This window comes from Acinonyx jubatus, chromosome B4 (assembly GCF_027475565.1).
Source record: "Acinonyx jubatus isolate Ajub_Pintada_27869175 chromosome B4, VMU_Ajub_asm_v1.0, whole genome shotgun sequence".
Lineage (NCBI taxonomy): Eukaryota > Metazoa > Chordata > Mammalia > Carnivora > Felidae > Acinonyx > Acinonyx jubatus.
Window position 1 is genome coordinate 131,914,384 of NC_069387.1, and position 27,503 is coordinate 131,941,886.

At 42.6% G+C, this 27,503-nt stretch overlaps 1 long non-coding RNA gene, 1 other non-coding gene and 1 pseudogene across 7 annotated transcripts in view; 1 reads left to right on the forward strand and 2 right to left on the reverse strand.

Moving 5' to 3' along the window:
* Positions 1-27,503, reverse strand: part of LOC106979954 (uncharacterized) — a 75,310-nt gene extending 47,807 nt beyond the window's left edge. Inside the window, exons 1-5 of one of the 6 annotated variants that reach the window (XR_008300538.1) lie at positions 27,293-27,503; positions 26,952-27,117; positions 26,783-26,839; positions 26,208-26,247; positions 3,544-3,637 (exon numbers count right to left, since the gene is read on the reverse strand). This is a non-coding gene — a long non-coding RNA (uncharacterized LOC106979954). Of the gene's footprint in view, positions 1-2,651; positions 2,755-3,543; positions 3,638-26,207; positions 26,248-26,782; positions 26,840-26,951; positions 27,188-27,292 lie in introns of those variants that run through there. The other 5 variants (XR_008300540.1, XR_008300542.1, XR_008300541.1 and 2 more) reach the window with 5 other exon arrangements.
* On the forward strand, positions 8,969-9,612 carry LOC106979953 (60S ribosomal protein L17-like; annotated as a pseudogene).
* LOC113602921 (small nucleolar RNA U13) lies at positions 15,448-15,554 on the reverse strand. The gene has a single exon (XR_003424449.1). It is a non-coding gene; the product is annotated as a small nucleolar RNA U13 (small nucleolar RNA).

The following is a 27,503-nucleotide window of genomic DNA, read 5'->3' on the forward strand; positions in this document are numbered from 1 at the left end:
GTTTTAAAAAATTAAGAAATAAATAAAACTAAACATAGGACAGAAACAAAACTAAGCATGGGTCAAAGAACTCTTACATAGGACTCTATACCGGGACTCAAAACAATCATAACGTGGACTTAATCAAGATTTCACTTTGCAAAAAGAATAAAAAGAAACCACAGACTAGGAGAAAATATCTGGAAATGACATTTATAACAAAAACTGGTATCCAAGAAATTAAAGGCAACAAAAACAAAAGTAAACTTGGAGCACCTGGGTGGCTCGGTCAGTTAAGCGTCCGACTTTGGTTCAGGTCATGATCTTGCAGTTCATGGGTTCAAGCCCCACATTGGGCTCTGTGCTGTCAGTGCAAAGCCTACTTTGGATCCTCTGTCTCCCTCTCTCTCTGCTCCTCCCCTGCTCACTTAAATGCTCTCAAAAATAAATAAATATTTTTTAAAAAGTAAATAAATGTACTACATCCAAGTGAAAAGTTTCTGCACAGCAAAGGAAATCATCAACAAAATGAAAAAGCAACTTATGGGGCAACTGGCTGGCCTACTTGGTAGAGCATGTGAGGCTGGATCTTGGGGTCATAAGTTTGGGCCCCACGTTGGGCATAGGATTTACTTTAAAAAAGCAGGGGCGCCTGGGTAGCTTAGTTAAGTGGCTGACTCTTGACTTTGGCTCAGGTCATGATCTTGTGGTTCGTGAGCTCAAGCCCTGCATCAGCCTCCACACTAAGTGTGGAGCCGACTTGGGATTCTCTCTCTCCTTCTCTCTCTGCCCCTCCCTGGCTCTCTCTGGAAATAAATAAATAGGTATTTAAAAAATTTTTTTAATGTTTTAATGTTTATTTTTGAGAAAGAGAGAGACAGAGTGAGTGGGTGAAGGGCAGAGAGAGAGGGAGACAGAATCCAAAGAAGGCTCCAGGCTCTGAACTGTCAGCACAGAGCCCAACGTGGGGCTCGAACCTGTGAACCGTGAGACCATGACCTGAACCAAAGTCAGATGTTTAACCAACTGAACCACCCAGGTGCCCCCAAAAAACTTTTTTTAAAAGCAACCTACTAAATGGAAGAAATTATTTGCAAATCCTATGTCCGATAAGGGGTTATTATCCAAAATAGATAAACAACTCATACAACTACATTTCTAAAAATCCGAATAAAAATGGGCAAAGCATCTAAACAGACATTTTCCCAAAAAATACATACAGATGGCAAGTCAAAACCACAATGAGATATCCCCTCACACCTGTTAGAATAGCTACCATCAAAAAGACAAGAAATAACAAGTATTCGTGAGGATGTGGAGGAAAAAGACCACTTTTGTGTCCTGTGGGCGGGAATGTAAACTGGTACCACCACTCTGGGAAACTTTATGAAATAACTAAAAATAGAACTATCATGTGACCAAGCAATTCCACTTTATCTTGAGTGAGAGAGCACACAAGCAAGCGGGGGAGGGGCAGAGAGAGAGAGGGAGAGACAGGATCCCATGCAGGCTCCATGCTATCAGCACAGAGCCCGTCTCAGGGCTCAATTTCACCAACTGTGAGCTCATGACCTGAGCTGAAATTAAGAGTCACTCAACCGACTGAGCCACCCATATACATACATACACGCACACACACACACAATGGAATTTTACTCAGCCATAAAAAAGTAGGAAATCCTGCCATTTGCAACAACCTGGATAGAACTTGAGGGCCTTATACTATGTGCAATAAGTCAGATAGGAAAAGATAAATACCATATGATCTCACTTATGTGTGGAACCTAAAAAAAACAAACAAAAACCTTGAACTCACAGATACAGAGAATAAAGTGGTGGTTAAGAGAGTCAGTGGGGGTGTAGGCAAAATGAGTAACGGGGGTCAGAAGGTACAAACTTCCAGTTATAAAGTTTTAAAGTCCCGGGGATGTAATACATAGCATGGTGACTATAGTTTATAATACTGTATTGAAGGGGCACCTGGCTGGCTCAGTTGGAAGAGTGTGCGACTCTTGATCTGGATCTTGGGGTCATGAGTTCAAGCCCCACGGTGGGCATGGCGATTACTTAAATAAAAACTTTAAATAATAAAAATTAAAAAATAATAATATATTGCCTATTTAAAAATTGCTAAGACTGTAGACCTTAAAAATTCTTATCGCAAGAAAAACAATTGTAACTATGTGTGGTAATGAACATTTAACTCAACTTATTGTGATGATTTCTCACTATTTCACCATATATAAATTATATCAAATCATTACGTTGTACACATTATGTTGAACGTATAATGTTATATGTCAATTATATCTCAATTTAAAAAAAAACAAACAAACCTAGTATCCAAAACATAAAGGACTTCTATCTCAAAACTCAACAAGACAAACAAAACCCAATTTTTCAAAATGAGCAAAAGATCTGGACACTTTGCCAAAAAAAGACATACAAATGGCAAATAAACATGGGGAAAAGAGACTCATTATTAGACATTAGGGAAATGAAAATTAAAACCACAGTGAGATATCACAACACACCTATTAGAATGGAGGGGGCAGGGGAACCTGGCCATAGGGTCCTGGTGAGAATGTGAATGAGGGACTTTCATGCTTAGGGGATGCAAATGTACAACCACTGTGAAACAGTTTGGCAGTTTCTTATAAAGTTAAACATACCCAAGGAGCCCCAGTGGCTCAGTCAGTTAAGCGTCCAACTCTTGATCTCAGCTCAGTTTTTGATCTCAGAGTTGATGGTTGAGCTCCACACTGAGCATGAAGTCTACTTAAAAAAAATAAAAAATAGGGGCACCTGGGCAGCTCAGTTGGTTAAGCGTCTAACCCTCGATCATGGCTCAGGTCATGATTTCACAGTTCGGGAGTTTGAGCTCTGCATCAGGCACCTGGCACTGACAGTGCAGAGCCTGCTTGGGATTCTCTCTCTCTCTCTCTCTCTCTCTCCCTCTCTCTCTGCCCCTCCTACACATATTCACTCTCTCAAAATAAAGAAATAGACTTTAAAAAAAAAGAAAGAAAATACAGCACATATTTTTAAAATAATAATAATAAAATTAAGGGGCGCCTGGGTGGCTCAGTCGGTCAAGCGGCCGACTTCGGCTCAGGTCATGATCTCACGGTCCGTGAGTTCGAGCCCCGCATCAGGCTCTGTGCTGACAGCTCAGAGCCTGGAGCCTGTTTCAGATTCTGTGTCTCCCTCCCTCTGACCCTCCCCCATTCATGCTCTGTCTCTCTCTGTCTCAAAAATAAATAAACGTTAAAAAAAATTTTTTTAAGTAATAAATTAAAATAAATAAAAATAGGGCTCCTGGGTGACTCAATCAGTTGAGCATCGGAATCCTGATTTCGGCTCAGGTCACGATACCAGGGTCGTGGGATGCAGCCCTCCTTTGGGCTCCACACTGAGCAGGGAGGCTGCTTGGGATTCTTTCTCTCTCTCTCTCTCTCTCTGTCCCTCTCCCCTGCTCTCTCTCTCTTAAAAAAAAATAAAATTTAAATTAAAAAATAGAGTTGGGGGGGCAAAAAAAATAGAGTTAAACATACCCTTACACACCTTGTAACTCAGCAATCGTACTCCTAGATATTTATCCTAGAGAGAGGACAACTTCCGTTCACATAAAACCTGTACGAGAATGTTTGTGGCAGCACTGTTGATAATCATCAAAAACAGGAAACTGAAATTAGTGTTTTTTCTCTCCCAAAGATTTTTTTTAATCATGGCAGCATATGGTAAAATTAAACATTTAACCATTTTCACGTGGGTAGTTCAGTCGTGTTAGATAGATTCATATCATCTTGCAACCATGCCCAGGATTTATTTCATCCTGCAGATCTGCAACTCTGTACCCACTAAACCCGAACCCGTCCCCACTCCCACCAGCCCCTGGCAACAGCCTAATTTCTGTCTCTATGTGTTGACTACTCCAGGTACCACATATAAATGGAATAATACAGTTTGTCTTTTCCTGACTGGCTTATTTAGTAAAATGTCCTCAAGATAAATGCATAGTGTAGCATGTGTTAAAATTTCCTTTCTTTTTAAGGCTGAATAATATTCTTCTGCATATATGTAAGATATGTATGATAGACATATATAAACATGTATATATATACACATGTGGGAATGTTATATATACGCACACATTATATACATACATTTTTAAATTTATTCATCTGTCAATGGATATTTGGGTGTTTCTACTTTGGGCTACTGAGAATAATGCTGCTATAAATATGGGTGTATAAATACCTCATCAAGGGGCACCTGGATGGCTCAGTTGGAAGACTGTGCGGGGCGCCTGGGTGGCTCAGTGGGTTAAACGGCTGACTTTGGCTCAGGTCATGACCTCACAGTTTGTGAGCTTGAGCCCCAGGTTGGGCTCTATGCTGGCAGCTCAGAACCTGGAGCCTGCTTCAGATTCTATGTCTCCCTTTCTGCCTCTCCCCACTTGTGCTCTGTCACTCTCTCTCTACACACACACACACACACACACACACACACACACATACACACACACACAAAAGAGTGTGCAATTCTTGATCTCAGGATTGTGAGTCCGAGCACCACACGGGGTGTAGAGATTACTCAAAAATAATTTTGTTTTACAGTTTATTTATTTTGAGAGCAAGCAGGGGAGGGGCAAAAAGAGAGGGAGAGAGAGAGAGAATCCCAAGCAGGTTCCACACTGTCAGCACAGAGCCTAACACAGGGCTCGATCTAACAAACCGTGAGATCATGACCTGAGCCAAAATCAAAAGTCAGACACTTAATGGACTGAGTCACCCAGGTGCCCCACAAAAATAAGTTCTTAAAAATATATATAAATATAGGGGCGCCTGGGTGGCTCAGTCGGTTAAGCATCCGACTTCAGCTCAGGTCATGATCTCATACTCCATGAGTTTGAGCCCCGTGTCGGGCTCTGTGCTGACAGCTCAGAGCCTGGAGCCTGCTTCGGATTCTGTGTCTCCCTCTCTCTCTGCCCCTCCCCTGCTCATGCTCTGTCTCTGTTTCAAAAATAAATAAAAACATTTTTAATATATATATTATATATAATATATATACACACACACACACACACGGATATGTATACATACGTATACATATCTTCACGACCCTGCTTTCAATTCTCCTGGATATATACTTAGAAGTAGAATTGGATTTTTTCCATTTTTAGTTTTTTGAGGAACCACCATACCGTTTTCTGCGGCAGCTGCATAATTTTTTGCATTCCCAGCAGCAATACAAAAGGACTCCAATTTCTCCATATCCTTGTCAACACTTGTTATTTTCTGTTGTGGTTCTGACTTGCATTTTCCCTGAGTGATGATGAGTGATGTTGAGCATCTTTTCACGTGCTTGTTGGCCATCTGTATATCTTCTTCGGAGAAATAGCTATTCAAGTACTTTGCCCATTTTTCAATTGGGTTATTTGGGTTTTGTTTCATTTGAGTGTACAAGTTCTTTATATATACTGGTTGTTAACCCTTTATCAGATACAGGATTTGAAAATATTTTCTCCCATTCTGTAGGCTGCTTTTTTTTTTCTTAAGTAAACTCTACACCCAACATGGGGCTCAAACTCACACCCTCGAGATTAAGAGCCACATGCCCTACCGACTAAGCCAGCCAAGTGCCCATGTGGGCTGCCTGCCTTTTCACTGTTGATTGTGTCCTTTGATAAACAGAAATTCTTGATTTTTATATAGTCCAACTGATCAATTTTTACTATTGTTTCCTGTGCTTTTAGTGTCAGAGTCAAAAAAATCACTGACAAATATACTGTTCTGAGGCTTTTCCCTATGTTTCCTTCTACGAGTTTTATAGTTTTAGCTCTTAGGTCTTTTTTTTTTTTTTTTAATGTTTATTTATTTTGAGAGAGAGAGAGAGAGCAGGGGAGGGACAGAGAGAGAGTGAGAAAGAGAATCCCAAGAGCACACACCCTATGCGGGGCTTGAACCCACAGACCATGAGATCATGACCTGATCCAAAATCAAGAGTTGGACACAACCAACTGCACCACCCAGGTGCCCCTAGCTCACAGGTCTCTAAAGTTCAGTCTCTTGGGTTTCTTAAGTCTTTGATCCATTTTGTGTTAAATTTTGTACATCATATAAGGTAATTCTTTTACATGTGAATAATCTAGTTTTCCCAGGACTACTTGTTGTAGTGTTTTTACATTTTTTTTTTTTTAATTTTTTGAGAGAGAAAGAGCACAAGTGAGCAAGGGGCAGAGAGAGAGGGAGAGAGAGATTGAATCTCACGAGGGGCAGAGAGGGAGAGAGGGAGAGAGAGAAGTAGGGCTCACCCGAAGTGGGACTCAAGCTCACAAACCGTGAAATCATGACCTGAGCCAAAGTCAGATGCTTAACCTACTGAGCTACCCAGGTGCCCCTTCTTCAAAAAAATTTTTAATGTTTATTTATTTTTGAGAGAGTGAGTGAGTGGGGTAGGGACAGAGAAAGAGGGAGACAGAGAATCCAAAGCAGGCTCCGCACTGTCAGCACAAAACCAGATGTGGGGGTCGAACCCACAAACTGTGAGATCATGATCTGAGCCAAAATCAGATGCTCAACTGACTGAGCCACCCAGGTGCTCCCCAGGACTACTTGTTGAAATGACTCCTTTCCCCATTAAATGGTCTTAGCACCCTTGTTGAAAATCATTTGAGCTCTCTATTTTTTTTAATATTTTTTAACATTTATTTATCAATTTTTGAGAAAGAGACAGAAGGAGAGTAGGGGAGGGGCAGAGAGAGAGACACACACAAAATCCAAAGTAGGCTCCAGGCTCCAAGCTACAAGCTGTCAGCACAGAGCCCGACGCAGGGCTGGAACTCATAAACCTCAAGATCATGACTTGAGCCAAAGTCGGACACTTAACTGACTGAGCCACCCAGGTGCCCCGAGCTCCCTACTCTATTGAGTGTTAGTGTTTAATGAGTACAAAGTTTCAGTTTGGGAAGACGAAAAAATTCTGCAGATGGATGGTGGTGATGGTAGCACAATGGGAATGTACTCATACAAACTCCTTCAGAAAGAGGAAGAGAAGGGAATACTTCCCAGCTTGTCTTATGAGGCAGCATAACTCTGATACCAAAGTCTGCTACTGTGTAAAAGAAAATTGCAGATAATATCATTCATGAACTTAGACCAAAAAATTCACAAATTAAAAAATATCACTACCAAGTTGTAAAACAAAATATTAGCAAATTAAATCCAGCAATATATAAAAATGATAGTCATATCCAAGTGGAGTTTATACTAGTAATACAAGGTTGGTTCAACATTTGAAAAATCACGGGCACCTGGCTGGTTCAGTTGGTAGAGCGTGCAACTCTTGATCTCACGGTTGTGAGTTTGAGTCCCACATTGGGTGTAGATATTATGTAAAAATAAAATCTAAAAAAAAAAAAAAAAGAAAGAAAGAAAAGGAAAGAAAAATCAATGTACTCCACCATATTAATGTAATAAATGAGAAAAATCGATACCATTTCAATAAATACAGAAAAGTATTTGCCAAATTTAAGATAAAACTTATTCAAGATCAAACTCCTCACAAAGTAAAAATAGTAGGTGATTACTTCAAACTAATAAAGAGCATCTATGAAGAATCTATAGTAACAACATCATACTAATTGGTGAAACAGTCAGTGCTCTCCCCCTAAGATTAAAAACAATGCAAAGATGTCCACTCTAAACAGAGTCTAGTCAACATTGTAGCGATGGTCTCAGTCTATGTAACGTAAGAAAAGAAATAAAAGGCATAAAGATTGGATATAAATAAGTAAAGCTGTCTTTATTTGTAGACCACATGATTGTGTAAATAGGAAATCCTAAAGAATATACAAAAAAGCTACTGGGATAGATGAGTTTAACAAAGTGGCAGGATACAAAGTAAATACTCAAGACAGTATAGTATTGATGTAAAGTTAAATCAATGGAACAAAAAGTTCGAAAATTCTCATATACACAATCAATTGATTTTCAATAAAAGCATCAAATTAATTCTATGAATAAAGAACATTCTTTTTAATATGTATTGTTGGAACAACTGGATATATACATTATGAAGAATTAATCTTGATCCCTACCTTACACCAAATATAAAAATTATTTTGGGATGGATCATATATCTAAATGTAATATCTAAAGCCATACAATTTGTAGAAGACAACACAGGAGAAAATCTTTGCAACCTTAGAATGGCCAACAATGTCTTAGAACACAAAAACACTAATCATAAAAGAAAAAGCTGGGGGGAAAAAAAAAAGGCTGATAAATTGGACTTCATCAACATTAAATTTTTCCAAAGCATCTGGGTGGCTCAGTTGGCTGAGCGTCTGACTTTGGATCAGGTCATGACCTCATTGCTTGTGGGTTAAGGCCCACATCGGGATCTCTGCTATCAGCATGGAGCCCACTTCAGTTCCTGTCTCCCTGTCTCTCTGCCCCTCCCCAGCTCGTGCTTTCTCCCTGTCTCAAAAATAAACTAAAAAAAATTTGTAATTAAAATTTTCTGCTCATCAAAAACTGAAAAGGTAAGTCTTAGATTGTGAGAAGATATTCATGATGACAAAGGACTTACAATCAGATTATACTTTTTAAAAACTCCTAAAACTGGGGCGCGTGGGTGGCGCAGTCGGTTAAGCGTCCGACTTCAGCCAGGTCACGATCTTGCGGTCCGTGAGTTCGAGCCCCGCGTCAGGCTCTGGGCTGATGGCTCAGAGCCTGGAGCCTGTTTCCGATTCTGTGTCTCCCTCTCTCTCTGCCCCTCCCCCGTTCATGCTCTGTCTCTGTCCCAAAAATAAATCAACGTTGAAAAAAAAATTTTTTTTAAACTCCTAAAACTCAAGAAAAAAAAAAGCCCACCCCAATTTTTTTTTCAATCCAATTTATAAAAATGGGCAAAAGTTGTGGACATTTCACAAATGAAGGTATAAAACTGGCTAATGACCACATTAAAAGATACTAAACATCATTAGCCTCTTCCCGTAAGCAGCCTGAGGTGATCTCTGAAAATGGTTCGCTATTCACTTGACCCGGAAAACCCGACAAAATCATGCAAATCAAGAGGTTCAAATCTTCGTGCTCACTTTAAGAACACACGGGAAACTGCCCAGGCCATCAAGGGTAGGCATATCCAAAAAGCCACCAAGTATCTGAAAGATGTCACTTTGCAGAAGCAATGTGTGCCATTCCGACGCTACAATGGTGGAGCTGGTAGGTGGGCCCAGGCCAAACAGTGGGGCTGGACACAGGGTCGGTGGCCCAAAAAGAGTGCTGAATTTTTACTGCACATGCTCAAAAATGCAGAGAGTAATGCTGAACTTAAAGGGTTTAGATGTAGATTCTCTGGTCATTGAGCACATCCAGGTGAACAGAGCCCCCAAAATGCGGCGTAGAACTTACAGGGCTCATGGTCGGATTAACCCATATATGAGCTCTCCCTGCCACATTGAGATGATCCTTACTGAAAAAGAGCAGATTGTTCCTAAACCAGAAGAGGAGGTTGCACAGAAGAAAAAGATATCTCAGAAGAAACTGAAGAAACAAAAACTTATGGCCCGGGAGTAAATTCTGCATGAAATACATGCAAATAAAAGTAACAACAGAAAAAAAAAAATGATACTAAGCATCATTAGTAACTATTGCGAAAATTAATATAGAAATCTCACTACAGTAGTCTTGGAGGCTAGGAGGGGAGGCTAGAAGAACCTACCACTCAAAATCAATTACCCGAAAAATTGTCAATTACAGACCCAACAGAAGAATGTCAACAGGAAAGAATTGTCAATTGCAGGCCCCAACAGGGAAAGATGCACATTGCCTCTCCTACAAGAAATCAACTACCCTTTCGACTCACCCAATGATAAACTGTTGTCTCCAATGGACTTTCATTCAAAACAGCCCCTTCAAACCACCTCCTTCTCCAGAAAATAACATTCGTCTCCTTTGTTTGGTGGACGTGCCTACGGTTTTGCTCTAGCTTGCGTGTTCCAGATTGCAAGTCTCTCCATTCCTGAATAAACCTGTTTTCACTGGGAAAATAACTGCTTTATTTTTAAGGTTAACATTATGAAAATACGGATCAAAACCACTGTGAGGTCTCACTACATACCTATTAGAAGGGCTGACATAAAAAAGACTGACAAGACCACGTTTTTGTCAAGGACACGGAGAACGGGACACTCCCACCTGCTGCTGGTGGGAGTGCAAAATGGCATAAACACTTTGGCAGTTTCTTCTAAAGCTAAAATGTACTTAACACACCACTCAGCAGTCCCACTTGTATTTACCCAAGAGGGAAAAAAAAACAACTCTATGTTGGCACAAAGACCTTCATGTGCTTTATTGATAACAGCCAAACCATGGAAATAGCCCAACAAATGGTGAGTGTATAACCAATCTGTGACATAGGCACATGGTACATTATTGGAGCAACTGGGTGGCTCAGTCAGTTAAGCATCTGACTCTTGATTTCGGCTCAGGTCATGATCTCATGGTTCGTGAGTTTGAGCCCAGAGTTGGGCTATGCACTGACAGCGCAGAGCCTGCTTGGGATATTCATTCTTTCTCTCTCTTTCTCTCCCCGCCCCTCCCCTGCTCGGGTGTGCACTCTCTCTATCAAAATAAATAAACTGAAAGAAAGGAAGGAAGGAAAGAAAGGAAGGAAGGAAAGGAAGGAAGGAAGGAAGGAAGGAAGGAAGGAAGGAAGGAAGGAAGGAAGGGAGGGAGGGAGGGAAACACACTACTGAGGGGTAGAGGTAGGGCGGGTTAAAAACAAACTACTGATAAACACGACATGACCAAATCTCCAGATCGTTACGCTAAGTGGAAAAAGCCAGATGCAAAAGACTAAATACTGGATGAAATTCTAGAAAAGAGCATAAAGAAAATAAAGCAATGGAAACTCTCATACCATGCTGGAACAGAGTAAAACCGTCCTGAAAAAACTTGGCCATTTCTTGCTTTGCTTTTTTAAGATTTTATTTTTTATCTTTTTTTTTTTTTAAGTTTATTTATTTTGAGAGAGAGCTAGCACAGAGAGAGCACAGGCAGAGAAAGAGGAAGAGAGAGAGAATTCCAATATACTGGCCTGATGTAGAACTCGAACTCACAAACTGTGAGACCATGACCTGAGCTGAAATCAGAGTCAGACAATTAACTGACTGAGACACCCAGGTGCCCCTAAAGATTTTATTTTTAAGTAATCTCTACACCCAACGTGGGGCTTGAACTCACAATTCCAAGATCAAGAGTCACATGCTCCACCAACTGAGAAAGCCAGGTGCCCCTGGCCATTTCTTATAAAGTCAATCATATACTTTTCTTCTGACCCAGCAACTCTACCTCTGGTATTTATTTAAGAAAATGAAAATATTTGTCCACAGAAAGAATGTTCACAGAGCTTCATTCATAGTAGCCAAACCTGGAAACCATTCAATTGTCCATCAACAGGCAAATGGATAAATAAACTGATACAATGGAATACTACACAACAAACGTGAATATACTGTCGGGGCACGTGTGTGGCTCAGTTGGTTAAGTGGGCAACTCTTGATCTCATCTCAGATCATGATCTCATGGTTCGTGAGTTCAAGCTGCAAGTCGGGCTCTGTGCTGAAAGCATGGAGCCTGCTTAGGATTCTCTTTCACTCTCTGTCTCTCTCTCTCTCCCTCAAAAAATAAACAAACATTAACAAAAAAGAAGATGGGGGCACCTGGGTGGCTCAGTTGGTTAAGCGTCTGACTTCAGCTCAGGTCATGATCTCACAGTTCGTGGGTTGGAGCCCTGCGTCAGGCTCTGTGCTGACAGCTCAGAGCCTGGAGCCTGCTTGGAATTCTGTGTCTCCCTCTCTCTCAAAAATAAAATACAACATTAACAACAACAACAAAAAAAGAAGGTATGTTTAAAAAAATAATAAAAATATATTGGATGAATGAGTAAAATAAAGCAAGTTGAAACAGGGATTAAGCTAGTATACGAATGTATGCCATTAGTCCTATATGCTTGCAAGAGGAGGGGTTACAGATTTGATTTTTAGCTTGTTGGCCACAGAAGCAAAGAATAGAAAACAACTGGTTACATGACTGCAGCCAAAAGATCAGAAAAAAAGTATTTCCACAATTTTTGGAACAGAGATATGAGAAAATTCACTCACTGATCCTCATGGTGGACAAGATTCTCGACAATACCCTGAGTTTACACATGGAATTCCATTAGGCTATAGTTTAAAAGGTCTTGTGAGGTAACAACAAAATGAAATTCGGTTCAAGCAGTTCCATGAGAGGTCGTGACACATCTCTAATGGTCTAGATCATTCTAAAGGCAAGCATTTGATATTCAGGGATGAATGACATCAGGGCAGATGTCACCTCCACAGAGGGCTCTTCCAGCCCCTGACATTGAGCAACCCAAGATGTCGTCACATTACCCCATTTTATTTTCCGCATAGCCCTTACCCCTGGTTGGCACTGTTTACACATTTACTGTCTAATTCTACTGACTGGAATGGCTGCTCCATGTGGATAATGACCTTAGCTTGTCTTTTTCATCATCGTATGCCTAACATGTAGTGGGTGCTCAACAAATACTCTGAATGAGAGAACAGTCTATTATTTCCCACAACCACTCGATGGCAACCACATCCCTCCAACTCAGACTAAACAACACGGGGTCACCACGCATATAAAGAAAGACAGCAAGCTTTGCTGGGCACACTCTCACTGCCCTGTACCAGTCCCTCAGGAGTGAATGCTGGCTTCTCAACGTTTCCAGAATCAGACTCTCCTCACACCTCCTCTGACTACTCTGGCCTCACTATGTCCTGTCCAATTTTGCCAGAACCTCTTGCCAGGTCTTCCTACTCCAACCCTTGCCCCTCACTACTCCCCGGTTATTCCTAGTACGCCAGAGAGAAAGACCGAATCTTGCTGTTCCTCTGTGAACCACCCACCCGTGTGGTTCCATCTCACTGAGAGTGAAAGCCCAAATCCTCACCAGGGCCTCACAGGCCTCATGTAAGCAGGAACACTTCCTTTCTAGTCTCTCACCCAACCCAGCCCCAGGGTGTCTGTGATGCTGTGGAACTTGCCAGACTTTTTCCTATGGCCGTTCATCCTGCCTGGAATACTCTTTCCTCAGAGACCAGCTGAGCAGATTCCCTCACCTTCTTCAAGTCGATTCCAATCTCGCCACCCAATTTAAACACGGAACCCGCCCCCTCTTAAGAGCTCCCACAAACACACAGGACTTACTAGGTGGCGGGGACGGTTCTGAGCCCTTCAGCTTTCCTCCTGGGTTCCCATGTGCCAAAACCATTTTATTTCTGCCCTTCTCCACCCCAACCCCTGCGCGGCTCCTGCACTGAAACCCTGCGTGTTTGTGAAATAGTCACCAGCCACCTGCCCAAGTCCCGGTGGCATCTCTGTGGAACGCTAACCACTAGGAACTGCTCCAAACAAAGCTCTATGTTTTCATCTGCCACCGAAAAGAGGGTGTAACTACTAATGTCACAGCTTCCTAAGGGGCCAGGAGTGCCTGGTGACGGGGAATCAGGGAATCACGTGCCTCTTGAGTAAACTTTCCTGAAGAATTCTTAGCCAAGGGAGCAACTCTTAACACTTTCTGAGACCACTATTAGTGAAAAGCCTCAGGGGCATAGCTGGCTACCTTCCTCCCCACACAACCCACCTTAAAAGCCTGGCTCTTAGAGCAGTTCTGTATTCAGAATGGCCGTCTGAGCATATTCTCAAGCAGAAGACACATCAGAGAAGTGCCCGGGAGAACTCAGAGGGCCTTGGGCTTATCCCCAGAACCCAAATACGATTCCCAGTGTTCCCAGTGGTGGCGGCAGAGAAATCTTCCAGATCCCCCAGACCTATTTCAACACAAGACACCCCTTAGTTTTATCTTCCCAATAAATAAAGACACCTTATCTTCTTTGGGCTTCACAGACCTAATCCCTTCATCTTTCTTCTTGGGTTCCATGTTCCAAAAACATTTTAATCTCTGTTCTCCACAGGGCTTAAAGGCTCCCATCTGCCTCCTCAGATCTGGTTAGTAGTGGAATTCTCAAGTGACCAGAAGTGAAAATCCTCATGGTTCTTTTCTAATCCTTGTTCAAATTCTATGCCATCTTTTATTTCACTGTATGCTTTTTTTTTTTTTTTGATGCTTATGTATTTTTGAGAGAGAGAGAGAGAAGGAGAGAGAGAGAGCACAAGCAGGGGAGAGGCAAAGAGCAAGGGAGACACAGAATCTGCAGCAGGCTCCAGGCTCAGCTGTCAGCACAGAGCCCGACACGGGGCTTGAACCCTCGAACTGTGAGGTCATGACCTGAGCTGAAGTCAGACGCTTAACCGACTGAATCACCCAGGCGCCCCTCACTGTATTATTTCAACAGGTACTGGAACTAAGCTGTTCATCTCACAAAGCAACGCTAATAATCTGTTTCTGTAAAGCACTTCATAGTTTACAGAGTATTTTTTTTTATATTCCTTCTGTCACTTGAGGCAAACAAGATGTCACACATCTGCTAGAGAACACACCATTAACAATGAACACTTTTTCTCGACCTCTGAATTACAGATACAGAGTTGGATGGAACAGAGCGGTGGGGGCAGGGGGTGGGGGCGGTAGTTCTAAAGTTCATTTGTATTATTAATTTATCACAATTCAGGACAAAGAACTGGACTTTTAACTTTGCAGGAACAAGATTTTATTATTTTAATGTTTATTTATTTATTTACAGAGAGAGAGAGAGAGAGAGAGAGTGAGTGAGGGGGAAGGGATAGAAAGGGAGAGAGATCAGGCAGATTCCATGCTCATAGCAGAGCCCAGAGTGAGGCTCAATCCCATGAACATAAGATCACGACCTGAGCCGAAATCAAGATTTGGCACTTAACTGGGCCATCCAGGTGCTCCAAGATTTTATTTCTTATTTTATTTATTTTATTTCTTCTAAGTTTATTTATTTTGAGAGGGGGGAGGGACAGAGAGAGAGAGAGAGAGAGAGAGAGAGAGAGAGAGAGAGAGAATCCCAAACAGGCTTCCTATTGTTAGTGCAGAGCCCCATGTGGGGCTTGACCCCATGACCTCGAGATCATGACCTGAGCAGAAATCAAGAGTCAGAAACTTAACTAACTCAATCACCCAGGTGCCTCTATTATCTTTTTTAATAGGCTCTACGTTCAATGTGGGGTTTGAACTCACGACCCTGAGATCAAGAGTTTCATGCTCTACCAACTGAGACAGCCAGATATCCCAGAAACAACCTTTTATATTTCTTTTATATTTCCCTGTCTTTCAAAAGGCACATGGTAAATACTCATTAAAATATTTTTTGATTGCTTAGAGTTGTATAATTCCCACAGCCCTCTTTTTACTTCACTAAATGGGTAGCTCTAATGGGGATACTTAAACTTGTTTATGAGCTTCTAGATACATTTGTTTCCACGTCAGACAGGTAATGTGCCAGTGCCATAATAAGGTTTGAGGGAAGCACATCTCACACAATAACAGCATGAACTCTCAATCATCACATCTATGACCCACAAAAGGTTCTACAAAAATTTTTTATTAGACTTCTAATTTTTAGAGTTTTAGGTTCAAAGCTAAATTGAGTGGAAAGAGGGGCGCCTGGGTGGTTCAGTCAGTTAAGAATCCGACTTCGGCTCAGATCACGATCTCATGGTCCATGAGTTCAGGCCCCATGTCAGGCTCTGTATTGACAGCTCAGAGCCTGGAGCCTGCTTCAGACTCTGTGTCCCCCCTCTCTCTCTGCCCCTATCCCACTCATACTCTATCTCACTCGGTCTCTCAAAAATAAATGTGAAAAAATTTTTAATAAAAAATAAATAAATTGAGTGGAAAGTACAGAGATTTCCTATACGCCCCTGGCCCGCATACATTCATGGCCTCCCCCATTGTGAACATGTCCCACCAGAGCAGTACATTTGTTATAACTGATGAACCTACATGGACACATCATTATCATCCTAACTCCACAGTTTACTTAGGGCTTACCCTTGGTGTTGTACATTCTGTGAGTTTAGGCAAACGTATGACACGCATCCACCATTATAGCATCACATGGAATACTTTCACTGCCCTAAAAATCCTCTGTGCCCTTGTCTCTTCATCTCTCCCTCCCCCTAACAACCACTGATCTTTTATTGTCTCCATGGTTTTACCTATTCTAGAATGTCATATAAGTGGACTCATACAGCACGTAGTCTTTTCAGATTGGCTTCTTTCACTTAGTTATACACATTCAAGGTTCCTCCATCGTCTTTTCATGGCTTGCTAGACCGTTTCTTTTTAGCACTGAATAATATCCCATTGTCTGGATGGACCACAGTTTATCTCTCCATTTGCCTTTTGGCAACTACGAAGAAAGACACTTATGAACGTCCATATGCAAGTTTTTGTGTGGACACAAGCTTTCAACTCCTTTGAGTGGACACCAAGAAGTACAATTGCCAGACGGTAGGGTTAGGTTATGCTTAGTTTTGTTAGAAACCATCCAACTGTCTTCCAAATTGAATGTACCATTTTGCATTCCCACTACCAGTGAATGAAAGTTCCTGCTGTTCCGTATCCCTGCCAGCATTTGCTGTCAGTATTCTACATTTTGGCGATTCCAATGGGTGTATACTGGCACCTCGTTTTTTTGCAGTTCATTGCTGTTACATGATGTAGGGCATCTTTTCATATGCTTACTTGCCATCTGTTGTGTCTATTAAGATCTCTGGCCCATTTTAAAAATCAGGTTAGTTTCTTATCATTGCATTTTAAGAGTTCTTTTTATATTGTGGATCTTGGTCCTTTATCAGAGATGTCCTTTGCAAATATTTTCTCCCAGTCTGGCTCTTCATTCTCTTGACAATGTACTTTGTAGAGCAAAAATTTTTAATTTTAATGAAGTCCAGTTTCTCAATTCTTTCTTTCATGGATCATTCCTTTGTTGTATCTAGAAAGTCATCACCATGGGGCGCCTGCCTGGCTCAGTGGGTAGAGCGTGGGACTCGATCTCAGGGTTGTAAGTTCAAGCCCCACAATGGATGGAGATTACTTTTAATAAATAAATAAAAATCTTGGGGCGCCTAGGTGGCTTAGTTGGTTAAGTGTCTGACTCTTGATTTCGGCTCAAGTGAACATGTCACAGTTGTGAGACTGATCCCCTCTGCTATCAGTGCAGAGCCTGCTTAGGATTCTCTCTTCTTCTCTTTCTGCCCCTCCCCTGCTCATGTGCTCTTACCTTCTCTCTCAAGAAGAAAAAAGTTAAAAAAGTCATCACCATCTCCATGATCATCCATATTTTTACCCTATGTTATCTCCTAGGGGTTTTATAGCTTTGCATTTTACATTTAGGTCTACGATTCATTTCAAGTTAAATTTTGTCAAGGATTGAGGTGCCTGGGTGGCTCAGCCAGTTAAGCATCCAACTCTTGATCTCAGCTCAGGTCATGATCTCAAGGTTCATGGGTTCGAGCCCCCCATAGGGCTCTGGGCTAATGGTCCAGAGCCTGCTTAGGATTCTGTCTCTCCTTCTCTCTGCCCCTCCCCTGCTTGTGCTCTCGCTCTCTCACAAAATAAATAAATAAATAAACTCAAGAAAAATAAAAAAAAAAAATAAGTTGTCAAGGATGTATGGTCTATGTCTAGATTCTTTTTTTTTTTTTTTTTTTTTTTTTTGCATATGGATGCCCAATTGTTCTACACCATTTGTTGAAAAGGATACCTTTGCTCTATTGCATTGCCTTTCTCCTTGGTCAAGGAGTCAACGGTTTTTATGTGGGTCTATTTCTGGGCTTTCCATTCTGTTCCATTGACCTATTTGTCTATTCCTCACCAATATCACAGTGGCTTGATTACTGTAGCTTTATAGGAAGTCTTGAAGTTGGGTGGTATCAGTCCTCTGGAGATGGAGAAACCAAAAGACTCCATAAAACTCTGCTCTTTGCCAGGTGCCTGGGTGGCTCAGTCAGTTAAGCATCTCACCTCGGCTCAGGTCATGATCTCATGGTTTGTGGGTTCGAGCCCCGTGTCAGGCTCTGTGCTGACAGCTCGGAGCCTGGAACCTGCTTCGGATTCTGTGTCTCCCTCTCTCTCTGCCCCTTCCCCACTCATTCTCTCTCAAAAATAAACAAACATTAAAAAAAAACTTTTTTAATCTGCTTTTTGCTCCTTTTCCCACTTCCAATCTTGCTAGGACCTGCACACCTCACTTCACACAAGCCTCATAATGCACATAGTGGACATCCTCCTTGTAAGGGACAAGGAGTTCATGATTTCTTTAGAATAGACAACATCTAAAGGAGGACCAGTTGAGAACGACCAACAGAACCATCATATGCGTATTCCAGACCACAGGTGCTAGACATCTCAATGCCAAAACCCTCTGGCGCCAAGGAATAACACTTGAGCCTTTGTCTTTGTTCTAACAGGTTCCTTGATGCCTGAGAGGGCACATACACCAGACTATAAGCCTCAGTCAAAACCCCAGATCCTGAGCAAAGATGAGACCCTCTCCTTTCCTCTCTCAGTCTCCCAGACACTCTGTACCTGCACTCTCTTTGCACCTTCAGTAAACTCTCCTCTCACCTCCTGCTGGCCTGCATTGGATCTCTACCCTGCGTGCAGCTAGGGATCCTCTCGGCTGGTCCTGTAGGAACCCCTTTAGATCCTTGGACCTGGTCTGCCCGCATCGTTCAGACTTTGCTCTTTTTCTTTTTCTTTTTTTTTTCTTTTTCATGTTTATTTATTTTTGAGGGGGGGGGGGTGGGCAGAGAGAGGGAGACACAGAATCGGAAGCTGGCTCCAGGCTCTGAGCTGTCAGCACAGAGCCCGACGCAGGGCTCGAACTCATGAACCGCGAGACCACAACCTGAACTGAACTCGGACGTTTAACCAACTGAGCCACCTGGGCGCCCCTGACTTTGTTCTTTCTCAATGCTTAGTTATTCTTTTTGCCTCTACATACAAACTTTAGAATCCACAAAAGAACTTGTGGGATCTTGAGATTGAACTGAATCTATAGATCAAGTTGAAAAGAACGGACATCTTGACAATATGGAGTCTTTCCATCCATAAGCATGAAATATCTCTCCCTTTACTTAATCTTTAAAATCTTTCATGAGTTTCGCAGTTTTCCTCATACAGATCTTATATGATATAAATTTTTAAAATGCAACTGATGTATTCAATATGGAGTTTGTCCGTGTAATTGCTGTCTTTGAGGTCAGGGCCATGTCTGTTTTGTTTTGTTTTGTTTTTTAAAGTTTATTTATTATTGAGAGAGAGAGAGAGGCAGAGCATGAACAGGGGAGGGGCAGAGAGAGGGGGAGACACAGAATCTGAAGCAGGCTCCAGGCTCCGAGCTGTCAGCACAGAGCCCAAAGCGGGGCTCAAACTCACAAACCGCGAGATCACAACCCGAGCAGAAGTTGGACACTGAACCGACTAAGCCACCCAGGCGCCCCTGAGCCATGTCTGTTTTTAAGCAGCAGATGGTCATGACAACATCTGCAGGTGTGGGTATGGGAAATGCTGATGAAGAGGAAGAGAATCTGATGGATTCCTTTAGAATCTGGATTCTAGTCCCAGCTCAGCCACTAACTTGCTGTATGACCTCCGGCAAAAGATTTCCCTTTCTAGGACTTAATGAAAGGGTTAGGCTAGACCAGTGGATCCTGAAACTGACCCAGGGCTCAACTCCCAGGTACTTTTTTCAATAGGGTCTCGGGTGGGACGTGGGGAAATCTGTAGAATTAAAATCTTCCCCTGGTGTTGCTGACTTGTTTGGAGTAAAGGCTCCCAACTTTTCACAATTCATGGGGCAACCAGTGTTTCAGTAATTGTTTCATGACTCCCTAGGTCTCCAAAAATACCTAACAGTTCTGTTCATTAAGCAGATAAGCCCAAACAAACTCAGTATTTCTGTCCCAAGAACTGAATGCCTGTTTAGCACCGCACACCTCCTCAAACCTTGGAATCAGGAATCATTTCTGGTTCCACATCACACACAATACTGTTTATCACAACAACATCTAACAAACAGCTTTGCAGACACAGGATGGCACCTAAAGGAATGTAGTGTGAGCTCCTGCTGAAACTACCTCAAGCCGGCAGCTTTGTGCAGCACCGGACAGATGTCACTTGTGTTATGGGCTCAACTGCATCCCAACCTCTTTAAATCTGTGACTGTGACTGTATTTGGAGACAGGGCCAAGATATAATCAAGGTAGGGGCACCTGGGTGACTCAGTTGGTTGAGCATATGATTTTGGCTCAGGTCATGATCTCACAGTTTGTGAGTTCAAGCCCCTTGTCGGACTCTGAGTTGACAACACAGAACCTGCTGAGGATTCTCTCTCTCCCTCTCTCTCTGCCCCTCTCCTGCTCTTTCTCTCTCAAAAATAAACATTAAAAAAAAAGATATAATCAAGGTAAAATGAGGTCATGTAGGTGGGCCCTATGACTGGTATCCTTATAAGAAGAAATTAGGACACAAACACGTGCACACAGATGAATGACCATGGGAGGACACAGCAAGAAGCTGGCATCTGCACGCCCGGGAGAGAGGCCTCCGAAGAAAGAAAACCTGCCAACACTTTGATCTTGGACTTCCGGCCTCCAGAAAAAGTAAACTTCTGCTGTTTACGCCACACAGTCTGTGGCACTTTGTTACAGCAAACTAACACGCTAGGGTCAGCCAGGAAATTTCCATTCAACAGAAATACACATTTCTGCCCTTTAGGTCACGATCTCATGGTTTGCAAGATGAAGCCCCACACTGGGCTCTGCACTGACAACACGGGATCCTGCTTGGGATTCTCTCTCTCCCTCTCTCTCTCTCTGCCCCTCCCCTGCCAGTTCTCTCCCTCTCTCTCTCTCTCTCTCTCTCTCTCTCTCTCAAAATAAACAAGCTTAAAAAAACATACTTCTGCCCTAATAGTGCACCTGATTCTTTGCTTCAGCAGATACCAATAAGCAGTCAGAAGAGGTGCCTGAGGCCAGTGATTTAGGTACCCACTGGGAGGTAGTAGTGACATCTAGGACAAAGTCAACCAAGAACTGGAGAAGGGTGCTAGCAGTGGGAACGCAGCAAGTGGACATATGGTGATATATATTATAGGTGAGAAGTTCTGCTTCTTTGCAGAATTTGCAGAAGGAATTGTGAGTGGCAGAGAGCAGAATCAAGGCTAATTCCTAACTTTTGGTTAATAATGTAGTTCTATTTCTACTGTGACTACAATCTTTCATTCCACGATTGTAATTAAGAGCCTGCAAAACACCGTGCAATGTCCAAGGTGCTGGGACGCAGAGGTGGGAAAGATAAGGTGTCTGCTCTCACTTAATTAAGAGTGTGGGTACAGGTTTCCCCAGAACTAGAACACATAGTTAAAATTTTGTTTGGAACCACAAAAGATCCTGAATAGCCAAGCAAATCTTGAAAAAGAAGAGCAGGCTGGCACTATCACAATCCCAGATTTCAAGATACACTACAAAGCTGTGGTAATTAAAACAGTACGGTGTGGACGCAAAAAATGGACACACAGATCAACGGTAAAGAGTTATGAGCACATGGGGCGCCTGGATGGCTTGGTAGGTAGAGCATGCGACTCTTGATCTTGTGGTTGTGAGTCTGAGCTCCACACTGGGTACAGAGATTACTTAAAAATAAAATCTTGGGAGGGGCACCTGGGTGGCTCAGTCAGTTAACCATCCAACTTTGGCTCAGGTCATGACGTCATGGCTCGTGAGTTCAAGCCCTGCATGGGGCTGTCTGCTGTCAGCACAGAGTCCACTTCAGACTCTCTCTGTGCCCCTCTCTCTCTGCCCCTCCCCTGCTCATTCTTTCTCTCTCAAAAATAAACAAACATTTAAAAATAAATTAAGTATATTAAATTAAGAAAAAAAAAAAGGAATAGAGAACCTGGAACAAAATCCACACATATGTTTAATTAATCTACAACAAAAGAGGCAAGGATATTCAATGGGCAAAAGATGATCTCTTCATTAAATGTACTGGGAAAACTGGATATCTACATGCAAAAGAATGAAACTGGACCACTTTCTTACACAATACACAAAAATAAACTCAAAATGAATTAGAGATCCAAATGTGAGACCTGAAACCATAAAACTCTTAGAAGAAAGCAGAAGCAGTTAATTTCTTTGATAATGACACTAGCAACATTTTTCTGGATAAGACTCCTCAGGCAAGGGAAACAAAAGCAAAACTAAACTATTGGGATTACACCAAAATAAAAAGCTATTGTTGCACAGAGAGGGAAACCATCAACAAAAGGAAAAGGCAACCTACTGAATGGGAGAAGATATTTGCAAATGATATATCCCATAAGGGATTAATACCCAAAATATATAAAGAATATAACTCAAAGCTAAAACAAAACAAAAATCCCAAAAATCCAATTAAAAATGATCAGGGGAGGGATGCCTGCGTGGATCAGTCCAGCTCTTGGTTTTAACTTAGTTTTAACTTGGTTTTAACTCAGGTCATGATCTCAGAGTTCATGAGTTCAAGCCCCTTATCAGGCACTGAGCTGACAGTACAAAGCCTGCTTGGGATTTCTCTTTCCTTCTCTCTCTGCCCCTCCCTGGCTTGCTCTCTCCCTCCCTCCCTCTCTCTCTTTCAAACAAACAAACAAACATTTAAAAACTGGGCAGGGGTGCCTGGCTAGCTCCGTTGGTAGAGAATGCTCAACTCTTGACCTTGGGGTTGTGAGTTAGAACCCCATGTTGGATTTACAGATTAAGAAAATTAAAATTAAAAAAAATGGGCAGAGGATCGGAATAGACATTTTTCCAAAGAAAACATACAGATGGCCAACAGACAAATGGAAAGATGCTCAATACCACTCATCATAGGGAAATGCAAATCAAAACCACAATGAGAGATCACCTTACACCTCTGTCAGAATAGCTAGCATAAAAAAGACAAGAAGGGGCACCTGGGTGGCTCAGTTAGTTAAGCATCCAGCTCTTGATTTTGGCTCAGATCATGATCTCACAGTTTGTGAGATTGAGCCCACATCAGGCTCTGTGCAGATAGCATGCAGCCTACTGAACAGTCTCTCTCCTTCTCTCTGCCCCTCCCCTGCTCATGTGCATGCACTCTCTCTGCCTCTCTTTCTCAAAATAAATAAATAAACTTTTTTTTTTAAAGACAAAAAATAGGGGCACCTGGGTGGCTCAGTTGGTTAAGCATCTGACTTCAGCTCAGGTCATGCATGATCTCTTGGTTTGTGAGATGGGGCCCTACGTTAGTTGTGCAGAGTCTGCTCGGGATTCTCTCTCTGCCCCTTCCCCACTTGCACTCTCTCAAAATAAATAAATAAACTTTAATATGTATATGTGTGTATATATATACATATATACATACATATTAAAATAGATATGTATGTATATAAAATACATATGTATATATACATACATACGTATTAAAGCACTTGGAAGAGTGGCTAACAAGAGTAAGCATTCGATAAGTCTTAGCTATTACAATTCAGGGAAGCAGAAAATAAATAAACACTAAATACCATATTGTGATAAGTTCAATGAAGAAACTTTAAGTTTCTGTTTTTTATTTTAATGTTTTTTATTATTTATTTTTGAGAGGGAGAGAGAAAGACAGAGCACGAGTAGGGGAGGCGCAGAGAGAGAGGGAGACACAGAATCCAAAGCAGGTTCCAGGCTCTGAGCTGTCAGCACAGAGCCCCTTGTGGGGCTGGAACCCACAAGCTACGAAATCATGACCTGAGCTGAAGTCGGATGCTTAACCGACTGAGCCACCCAGGCGCCCCAGTACAAACCAGACCCGACCCTGCTTAGCTTCTGAGATCAGACAAGATCGGGCGTGTTCAGGGTGGTGTGGCCATAGATTCAATGAAGAAAACTTTAAGAGGTGATACGGTAGAGAGCTTCACAAACTACATTGGGTGCTCAGGAAAGGCCTTTCTGAGGAGACAACATTTGAACTGAAACCTAAATGGCAAGAAGCAGCCAGACATGAGAGTATCTAGGAAAATAACATTCTAGAAAGAAACTACAAGTGCAAATTCCCCAAGGCAAGAACAAGCTTGGCATGTTCCAGCGACAGAAAGAAGGGCAGTAGGGCTGAAATTCAATGAGAAAGGAACAAAATGAAATGGGCTAGGCAGGTAGCTGACAGATCATATAGGCCCCTATAACTCAAGGTAAGGAATCAGATTTTAAGAGTGATGAAGGAACCAGGCACGTGTTTTAAGAAGGAAGAGGGCATAGTTGAATTATATTTTATTTTTGCAGCTTCTATGCATTTTCATTTTTATTTTTCGTAAGTAATCTCTACGCCCGACGTGGGGCTCAAACTCAGGACCCCAAGGTCAATAGTCTCATGCTCTACCCATTGAGCCAGCCAGGTGCCCCTGATTTATATTTTAAAGAGATCATTCAGGCTGTTAGGTGAAGAATAGGTTTTCAGTTGGCAAGTGAAGACACTGGGAAAAGAGGCATCTACTGTAGGACCACAGGCAGGAAATGATGGTGACTCATCCGGGGTAGTAGGGTAAGGAGGTAAGAGGGCAGATTTGGGATGTGTCTGAGATACAAATCAACCAGACTGGTACTTTATACGGCAATTTCCGCTGTACAAAGATCTGGATAGTCTGCCTAATACTAGTCACAGGTGTTTATGTTTGCAACATAGATTTAGATTTGCAGCCTTAAGGCTTTAGATTCAGACAGACGTGGATTTGAACTCTGGCTCTATCACTTAGTCACTGTGTGACCTTACACAAGTCACCTGCATAGCCTCCTACCCCGGAAAATGGGGATGAGATTTAGCTCAAAGATAATGCACACACAGCCCCCCACACAGGAAGAGCTCAACGGATGAGAGCTGTTAGCATTTTTATCAGTTACTGGACACCTCCACGTTCATTCCAATTAACTAACTGCAATAGTTCTTTTCCTGACCTCCCTGCTTCCAGTTCCACCTGCTCCAATCCATCCTCAACTCTGCCGTAGGACTTCACCTAAAGTATATACCCATCCTGTCACTTCCCTTTCAAACACTGTAGTGGCTCCCACTGCCCACAGATTAAAACTCAAATGTCTTAGAATAACATCCAAGGCCCTTCAGACTCGGAACTGTGCCTCGCCCACCTATTCAGCCCCCTTCCCACAGCCTGGCTTATAGCCATGTCAGAATTTCCACCTGATGTTTTTTTATAAGTAACAGCTAATTGGTCCAAGTGTCGGATCAATGGTTAGTGCCATTAATCACTATGTGTGCATCTATCACAGGAAACCAATGGCATTTTCAGACTTAATTGTCACCAGTGGGAAAAAATGCTCTTGCAACTCAATTTGTCATACAAGTGCCACATTCTGTGCTCTGCACCAACCTTTTGAAGAGGTCAGGACTATATTAAAGGAATTGCTGCTGTTGGTATCCCCACAACACCCATCATATTTAGAAAGGGGGGGCATAACATTCCCGTGGACTTCCACATGCTTATCTCCTGTCCTACATGAGGGAGTGGACTATTTCCTTTGAATGCTTGCTAATAGATTGCAAGCAATCAATAGATTGCTAATAGATTGCTAAGGTGATCGGCTGAAATGAGCAAAAGGCACGACTGCCTGTCATGAGGATTCAATAAAATACTCAAAAGCACCTGGCGTAAGTAGATGTTCGTTAAATATTTGTTGTCTCTGAACCCGGATCAACAATGTGAAAAGTGTGGTTTAGTGAAAAGTTGTTCTGGCTCCAAGAAGGCTGGTTTACTTAGCCTTCCTCAGCTTAAGTCTCATTTCTAAAAAAAGATAAGAACTCCTCCTGCCTTTTAAGTGTGTTGTGAGGATAAAAGTGGTTACAGGATAAATGAAAACATTTAGCCCAGAAAACACCTGGTACCCATCACAGACATTAGGAAACAGAGTGCCCATCTTCCCTTTAACAGACCCATAGGGACTGAAAAAAATTGCATCTCTCGGGGTGTCTGTCGTGTTTGTGAGGACAGACTGCCTGCCACCTGTGTAGACCTCTCCCCATGTATTATGAAATATACTCCTCAAAAATGGGCATTTGATAAGCGTCTACCAATTAACTTTATACATCCTGAAATGGTTATCACCACATTAACTGCCAGTATTTCCTAAATAAACAGTTTAGGTTCCTTTAACTGATACTTCAAAATCCCTACTTACATTTCTCATGTTCATTCCAAACATTTGCTAGGAGGTGGACCTGTCAATAGGAAGGACAAAATTATTATTATTTATCACCAATGCCCTCAAAATAATTGTTACTTAGAAGACCCAAAACAGTTGGAATATTCAGAATGCAACCAACTCCCCATCTGACTCCCTCTCAGTTGTGACTTTGCCTGAAGGACTCATCGCAGCACAGCGAAGACCCGAAAGAAATATTAAAAATAATAGCTGTGTCGTAGCAGTTTGGGTTGCGTGGGTACAGTTTGTTGACAGTCGGGAAGGGCAAGCAGATTCAGCAAAAGTATTTTAAACTAGCAGATGATGAGGTCCCAGGATGTTCGAGTTCTTGAGTTTTATGCTCATCCAAGGCAGTTATCCTGAAAAACCTTTGACTTATTCAATATAATGCTCTATCACTGCTCCCTGATCTAACAAAACTCTCTAGGACACAATGTCTTCATCTTCCAAGGAGGCTAATAAAAAAGCTTACTAGGGGAGTTAATTGTGAGGCATTACCTACAACAACGTAATTGAAAGTGCTTTTTTATGCGTTGCAAAGCACTACTTACATATTAGTCATTAGTTTTCCTAAGTCCAGCCATTTTTACGGTGGAGGAAAGTGTAGCCTATTAAGAAAAAAAAAAGATAAAAGTCTTCCCACGGGCAATTAGGGCTGAGCTCGCCCGGTTATTGCCACTCATCAAACCCTTCCAGGTTTTCAAATCCTGTTTCACATACACGTTTTCCTCATCCTGGCGCAGTGCGGGCCAGGAGCCACATGTCCCAGGTTCGTATCCTAGCTCTGCCTCTTCCACAATTCCAGGACACATGCTTGTATCCCGTGTGCCTCGACTGCCCCCTCGGGAAGGAAGAGGCGGTGACTGCTCCTGGCCAGCCCGGGGTGCTTAATAATGGCAGATATCCTCCGTCAGCCCAGTTATCACTCCCTTTCTGTTTCCCCTCCCCCGACCCCCGCACAGTGATTGCAATCAAGGCCGGGACACTGCAAGTCCCAGTCGCTCCAGGCCCGGTGCTGGGCTAATTGCTCTGGCCGGGCGCAGCCCCCCACCTCCGAGTACCTAAGACAAAAGGGGGAGGGGTCTCGCCGCCCCCGCCCCCACGGCGGAACCCGGGGGCGGTGTCCCAGCTCTGCCGGCCCCCAGCTCAGTGGTTCTCCAGGGCCTAGTGGCCCGCTACACCCCCCGGCGCCTCCCACCTACACGGCCGGCACTGACCGCCCCCCCCCGGCCTGGGCCCCGGTGCCCAGGCGAGCCCGCGCCGCGCTCCTTC